This window comes from Hypanus sabinus, unplaced genomic scaffold (genome assembly GCF_030144855.1).
Source record: "Hypanus sabinus isolate sHypSab1 unplaced genomic scaffold, sHypSab1.hap1 scaffold_1681, whole genome shotgun sequence".
NCBI lineage: Eukaryota > Metazoa > Chordata > Chondrichthyes > Myliobatiformes > Dasyatidae > Hypanus > Hypanus sabinus.
The window spans coordinates 25483-33976 of NW_026779765.1; positions in this window are offsets into that span (position 1 = coordinate 25483).

An 8494-nucleotide genomic window follows, 5' to 3' on the forward strand; every position below is an offset into this window, starting at 1 on the left:
ACACCGTCCCATCACACACTCCCGTGGTCAGACACGGAGTGAAACTCTATCCTCAGCGTCCCATCACACACTCCCGGGGTCAGACACAGAGTGAATGTCCAGCCACAACGTCGCATCACACACTCCCGGGGTCAGACTGAGTGAATCTCCCTCATCACCGTCCCATCACACACTCCCGGAGTCTGACACTGAGTGTATCTCCCTCCACACCGTCTCATCTCACACTCCCGGGGTCAGACACAGAGTGACTCTCCCTCCACACCGTCCCATCACACACTCCCGGAGTCTGACACTGAGTGTATCTCCCTCCACACCGTCCCATCACACCACCCATGATTAGACACAGGCTGAGGCTCACACCACACTCCAACAGCACATTCTCCCTGGTACAGACACAGAGTGAAACCTCTTCTTCCTTGTCTCGTTACGCACTCGCGGTTCAGACATTTCGTGCCGTTCCCCTCCACCCATTCAATTCGAGAGGACTGGAATGTACAAAAGAGGATGTAATTTTAAGCCCTAATACGGTACTGTGAGACCACAGTTGCAGCATTGTGAGCAGGTTTTGATCCCTTATCGAACAAAGTATGAGCTCCTATTGGAAAGGTTTCAAATCAGATTCACGAACACGTTTCCAGGATTGGACGGATTGTCATATGATGCCGTTTGATGCTCTGGGGACTGTACCGGCTGGAATTCAGTAGAATGTGTCGTCACCTTATTGAAAGCGCTCCGATGGTGAAATGCCATGACATAGTGGATGTGGAAAGATTTTTGTCCTGTTTTAGGGTAGTCTAGGATTAGAAGATACAGCTTAGAATAGATGACATCTTTTATAATAGAGATGAGGCGGATTTCCTTCGCCAGGGAGCGGTGAATCTGGGGAATCCAAAGCGCAAGCAGCGGTGGAGGCCGATCCATTCAGAACCTTAAAGCGAGAGTTTGTAAGATTATTCATTATTCAAGACCTGAAGGGGTAGCGGGAGAAGGCGGGAGACTGGAGCTGAGAGGAGAATGGATCAGCCATGATGAAATGGCGAGCAGTCCCGATGTCCTAATTCTGCTCCTATGTCGTGTGGTTTTAATAGAATTTCCTGGGTTACTGTGTGTCAGCATCTCAAATGATTTATAGTTGGCCATACACGTTCACGCTCTGTTGTCTACCTGTCATTGTGCGGTTTGGCCACAAGATTTCTCTGCTGTGGCTCTGGTTGTTTAACCCATTTCGTCTTCCTGTCTGTCACCCAGTTTCCAGTATCCTTCTCCATGAGTTTAAATACCTCTCTATATGACCTCCGTATCACCCCCGCAGCTTCCGGAATGATCCCGAGTTCTGCTAGTTCCAGTTCAAACTCTGAAACGCAGACTGTGAGAAGGGGCAGCTGGATGACCTTCTGACAGGAGAAGTTGTCGGGGACTCTGGAGGTCTCCCTGCCTTCACACATCTCGCAAGAGGAGAATTCAACTCTCCTGCCTGCCATTACTACTGCTCTGACTGTGCGATTATAAAGAAATAAACTTTAATTAAGCTGAAAACAAATCAACAGCCGCTTTTTTTGAACCTTAAATTACCCAATCTTCTCCTATATAAAGATTCAAACAGATAAACCCTCTAACTTGCACCCAAATGCAATTTACCGCCAATTTTCCCGTGGTCAGACTCTGAGTGAAACTCCCTACACACCGTCCCTTCAAACACTCCCGGGGTCAGACACAGAGTGAATCACCCTCCACACCGTCCCATCACACACTCCCGGGGTCAGACACTGAGTGAAACTCCCTACACACCGTCCCATCACACACTTCCGGGGTCAGACACAGAGTGAATCTCCCTCCACACCGTCCCATCACACACTCCCGTGGTCAGACACAGAGTAAATCTCCCTCCACACCGTCCCATCACACACTCCCGGGGTCAGACACTGAGTGAAACTCCCTCCACACCGTCCCATCACACACTCCCGGGGTTCAGACATAGAGTGAATCTCCCTCCACACCGTCCCACAACACACTCCCTGTGTCAAACACAGAGTAAATCTCCCTCCACTCCGTCGCATCACACACTCCCGGGGTCAGACAGAGGGAATCTCCCTCAACACCGTCCCATCACACACTCCCGGAGTCTGACACAGAGTGTATCTCCCTCCACACCGTCCCATCACACCACCCATGATTACACAGGCTGAGGCTCCCTCCGCACTCCAATATCACATTCTCCCTGGTACAGACACAGAGAGAAACCTCTTCTTCCTTGTCTCGTTACGCACTCGCTGTTCAGACACTTTGTGCCGTTCCCCTCCACCCATTCAATTCCAGAGGACTGGAATGTACAAAAGAGGATGTAATTTTTATCCCTAATACGGAACTATGAGACCACAGTTGCAGCATTGGAAGCAGGTTTTGATCCCTTATCGGACCAAGTATGTGCTCCTATTGAAAGGGTTCAAATCAGATTCACGAACACGTTTCCAGGATTTGACGGATTGTCATATGATGCGGTTTGATGCTCTGGGGACTGTACCGGCTGGAATTCAGTAGAATGTGTCGTCACCTTATTGAAAGCGCTCCGATGGTGAAATGCCATGACAGTGTGGATGTGGAAAGATTTTTGTCCTGTTTTAGGGTAGACTAGGACCAGAAGACACAGATTAGAATAGACGACATCTTTTATAATAGAGATGAGGCGGATTTCCTTCTCCAGGGAGCGGTAAATCTGCGGAATCCAAAGCGCAGGCAGCGGTGGAGGCCGAGACATTCGGAACCCTAAGACAACAGTTTGAAAGATTGCTCATTATTCAAGACCTGAAGGGGTAGCGGGAGAAGGCGGGGGACAGGAGCTGAGAGGAGTATGGATCAGCCATGATGAAATGGCGAGCAGTCCCGATGTCCTAATTCTGCTCCTATGTCGTGTGGGTTTAATAGAAGTTCCTGGGTTACTGTGTGTCAGCAACTCAAAGGGTTTATAGTGGGCAAACACGGTCACGCTCTGTTGTCTACCTGTTATTGTGCGGGTTGGCCACAAGATATCTCTGCTTTGGCTCGGGATGTTTAACCCCTTTCGTCTTCCTGTCTGTCACTCGGTTTCCAGTATCTTTCTCCATGAGTGTAAATACCTCTCTATATGACCTCCGTATCACCCCCGCAGCTTCCGGAATGATCCCGAGTTCTGCCAGTTCCAGTTCAAACTCTGAAACGCAGACTGTGAGAAGGGGCAGCTGGATGACCTTCTGACAGGTGAAGATGTCGGGGACTCTGGAGGAGAATTCAACTTTCCTGCCTGCCATTACTGCTGTTCTGACTGTGCGATTATAAAGAAATAAACTTTAATTAATCTGAAAACAAATCAACAGCCGCTTTTTTTGAACCTTATATCACCCAATCTTCTCCTATATAAAAATTCAAAGTGATAAGCCCTCTGACTTCCACACAAATCCAATTTACCGCCAATTTTGCCGTGGTCAGACACTGAGTGAAACTCCCTACACACCGTCCCATCACACACTCCCGGGGTCAGACACAGAGTGAATCTCCCTCCACAGCGTCCCGTCACACACTCCCGGGGTCAGACACAGAGTGTATCTCTCTCCACACCGTCCAATCACACACTCCCGAGGTGAGACACTAGATGTCGCTCCTTCCGCACCGACCCATCGCGTTACTCACTCCTGAAGTTGGACAATCGGTGACGCTTTCTCACGGACCGTCCTATCGTACAGATCCGGTTTCAGACAAAAACTGAAGGTTACTCCCACTGAGTCACTTCAGAAACTCCCATGTTCAAAAGCTCCTTCCCTCTCAGCAATCCCCAGAACTCCGCCGTTCCTGTATTCTTGAATTGTGAGTACCGCTTGGAGAATGTGCAAATGTTTGTGTTCAGAGGATGTGCAGGGAACAGGAGAGAATTGGTGCGGGGATGGACATTGTGGTGAGAAGTCAGTCACTGGGATAAAGTGTTGTCGAACCAAACGATCGGCCTGTTCTCAGAGAACAGTGCAGAGGCTCAGAACCGAGAGACCGACATCCGGTGGAACGTGCCTGGGTGGTGTAACACCAGACGTCACCTCTCCCCCTTCTTCCCCATAATTCCATATAAACAGAGAGAGAGGGAAAGGGTCAATGGAATCGTGGATGCCCTGCCTCGGATGGAGAGGGTCAGGGAGACGCGGAGAGGAGTTGGGGAAGGAGAAGATAACTGAGTCGGCATGGAGTGTAGGGGACGCAGGGGTGATGGACACAGTGTAGAAGACGGCGGTGACGGAAACGGGGAGGACAGTGGAAAATCGTGGATGACGGTGCCGAGGATGATCGGCTGGGAAGGAAGGTTGATGACGAACAGGAGACTGAAAACTCAATGAACCAGGAACACCTTCTTCCCCTCCGCCAGCACATCCTTGAACGCATCAGCACCACCTGCACATTTTTGCTGCATTTATTAACCATTTGCATTTGACGTTAATTTTACATATTTCTGCCCTACTGATTTTTCAAAAGATAAAAAAACAGACCGTGAATCCGGTAGAAAAGATCCGGTACAGGTGGACAGGACATTTGTCACGCTGGACTTCAGCAGTCAGGACACTTAGTCCGGGAGTCGGAGGTCACGTTGCAGTTGCAGATGACGTCGGTCAGGCCGCACTTGGAGTATGGAGTTCAGTTCTGCTTGCCTTGCTGTAAGAAAAATCTCAAAGAACGGGAAAGATTGCAGAGGGAGATTTCCGAGGATGCTTCCGGGACATGAGGTACTGAGTTATGGAGCGAGATTGGGAATTCTGAGACTTTTTTCGGTGATCTTCCAGAGGAGTACAAAAACTCGGTGACGCTTTCTCACGGACCGTCCTATCGTACAGAGCCGGTTTCAGACAAAAACTGAAGGTTACTGCCACTGAGTCACTTCAGAAACTCACATTTTCAAAAGTTCCTTCCCTCTCACCAATCCCCAGAACTCTGCCGTGCCTGTATTCTTGAATTGTGAGTCCGGCTAGAAAATGTGCGAGTGTTTGTGTTCAGAGGATGTGCAAGGAACAGGAGAGAATTGGAAATGGGTTTAGGTGGTAGGACGGACGTGCTGGTGAAATATCACTCACGAGGATGAAGTGTTGTCGAACCAAACGATCGGCCTGTTCACACAGAACAGTGCAGAGGCTCAGAACCGAGAGATCAATATCCGGTGGAAGAGTGCTGTCAGGTGTAACAACAGACGTCAATTCCCCCCCCCTTTCTCCAAAAAATTCCATGGAAACAGTGAGAGGGGGTGACGGGTAGAGGAGAAAAAGGGTTAATGGAACTGTGGTGGACCTGCAGTGGTTGGAGCGGGACAGGGAGAAAGGGAGAGGAGTTGGAGAAGGAGGAGATAACGGAGATGGCACGGAGTGTAGGTGATGGAGGGGTGATGGAGACAGGGTGTGCAGAAGAAGATGGCGGTGGTGGAAACGGGGAGGGCTGTAGGGGAAGTCGTGGAAGACGGTGACGAGGATGGTTGGCTGGGAAGGAGGGCTGACGACGAACTGGAGATTGAAAACTCAATGAACCAGGAAGAACTTCTTCCCCTCCGCCAGCATAATCTTGAACACACCAGCACTACCTTCACATTTTGCGGCATTTATTAGCTTTTTGCATTTGACATTAATTTTACACATTTGGTCCCTGCTGATTCTTCAAAACTACAAATCTCAGGTGGTCTAAGTCACAGATAATAAAGCAGACCCTGAATCCGGTAGAAAAGTTGCGATACAGGTGGACAGGATATTTGACACGCTGGCCTTCATCAGTCAGGACACTGGGTCAGGGAGTCGGAGGGCACGTTGCAGTTGCAGATGACGTCGGTCAGGCCGCACTTGGAGTATGGAGTTCAGTTCTGCTTGCCTTGCTCTAAGAGAAATCTCAACAAACTGGAAAGATTGCAGAGGGAGATTTCCGAGGATGCTGCCCGTACAGGAGGTACTGAGTTATGGAGAGAGGTTGGGAAATCTGAGACTTTTTTCGGTGACCTTACAGAGGTGTACAAATCCACGAGGGACAGAGATCAGGCGAATGTGTGCACTCTATTTCCCTAGGACTGGAGTATCGAGAACATTAACACACATCATTGAGGTGAGCGTAGCTAAAGACAGAAGAGGGAAGCGAGTTGGGTTAGATAAAAGGGACACAGTGGGATGGGGAGAGCAGATAGAGAAGGAGTACCGAATCGAAGTAGAAACCGGGATAGACGGTTTTAGAAAACGGAGACAAGAAAGCGAGGACAGGGATGGAGAGGAAACTGCGGATGAAATAGAGGAGGCGGCAGTGAAGAGGCATGAGAGAGAGAGAGTTCAGAGGGACGAGGGTTAAGAGCGGGAGAAATGGCGAGTAAGAGTGCGATAGAAGGAAAGAGGAGAATAGGGTTAGGGTGAGTGGCAGCGCGAATGGGGTAGTTTGGCCGGTAAGAGGTTGTTGCATTTGATTCAAGTCTAACCCACTGGCTGTTGACAGACATCCTGGATCATTTCAGAATTGTCTGGGCACAAAGGTGCAGACGACTCGCAGATGAAGCGGTGATTATCACGATTGCAATGGTAAAGCGGACTGTACCATTTACATTCGCTGCATTTGAACTTTCCAGCGTTCATATGGTACACCACTTTCGTGGCCACTTTCCTGTCAAGGAGGGATAAGCAATTTCAAAAGGAACTGTCCTTAAAAAATATGACACGCTCACTCAGCATTGAAATGTCGAAGCCCCCAAAATCTCAAAAATCACTGATGCCCTCCCTCGCCGTTGGGCTGCGGCACGCTGACATCTCCCTCATCCCCACTTTCTCACCACTGCCCTGTGTCAGGCTCCAAAATACTCTCTCTGACCCACTTTCTCTCTGCACAGGCCTGCTTTGTATCCCAAAGTACTCTGACCTCCTACTCTCACCCCGCAGATCAGTATCAGGTCAAAGTACACCCACTGTCCCATTTTCCCCCCACCTCCCTGTGTCGGTCCCCAAAATACTTGTACTTCCCACTCTCTTCCCACCGCCACGTGGTAGTCCCCAGGACAATCCCACTGTCCAAACGTCTCCCTACAGACCCGTGCCGATCACCAAAATACTCCCACTTCCCACTCTCTACCCAGAACCCACGTCAGTCCCCAAATTTATTCAACTACATACATTCTACCAACAGTCTGCGTCGGTTCCCAAACTAATGCAATTGACCACTCTCTCTCACAGATTCGTGTGTTCCATATTATTCACACTGCCACACCCCACCACTGTTTCCGTCCCCAAGATACTCCCTCTGACACATTTCCTCCCCACGGACCTGAGTCAGACCATAAACTAATCCAATCGCACCACACACTCACCACAGACCTTTCTCTGTCCCTAAAATGCTCCCAAATCCCACAATGTCCCCACAGAATGTGTCAGTCTACAAACGAATCCCCAGCCCACTCCCTATCGCAGCCCGTGTCAGTCCATGAATGTATCGCCCTGCCCAATCCCTTCTCGCATCCTGTATCAATCCTCAAACTAATCCCACGGCCAACTCTGTCCTCAAAACCTTGCATGACCCCAAATCTCACCCGTCTTGGCATTTTCCAATCCAGTATGAACTGCTTTGGTCTTGTACAGCTTTCGTAACAAACTTCTGCGGAATTAAATTCCTATCATTAATGACGGAATGCAAGCACATTTTATGAAGCGTCAATTTATGACTGAACATAGAACATAGAACATAGAATAGTACAACACATTACAAGCACTTCGGCACAGAATGTTGTGCCGACCCTCTAACCCTGCTTCCCATTTATATCCCCACCTTAAATCCCACCATATACCTGTCTGGTATTCTCTTAAATTTCACTAGTACCTCCACTACTGACTCAGGCAGTGCATTCCACCCACCAACCATTCTCTGAGTGAAAAACCATGTCCTATTGTACTGAGCAGTGGTGCCCTTTGGAAGAGGCGCTGGCTGTCCGCTCTATCTATTCCTCATAATATCTTGTATACCTTTATCATGTCTCCTCTCATCCTCCATCGGTCTAGAGAGTAAAGCCCTAGCTCCCTTACTCTCTGATCATAATATATACTCTCTAAACCAGGCAGCATCCTGGGAAATCTCCTCTAGACCCTTCCCAATTCTTTCAACTCCTTCCTATAGGGAGGCGACCAGAACTGGACACAGTACTTCAAGTGTGGCCTAACTTAAGTTTTATAGAGCTGCACCATTACATCACGTCTCTTAAATTCTATCCCTCGACTTATGAAAGCTAACACCCCATAAACCTTCCTAAAAATCCTATCTAACTGTGAGGTAACTTTCAGCGGTCTGTGGACATGTACACCCAGAACCCTCTTCTCGTCTACACTACCAAGTATCCTGCCATTTACTTTGTACTTTGCCTTGGAGGTTATCCTTCCCAAGTGAACCACCTCAGACTTCTCCGGGTTGAACCCCATCTGCCACTTCTCAGCCCACTTCTGCATCCTATCAATATCTCCCTGCAATCTTCGGCAAACTTCTA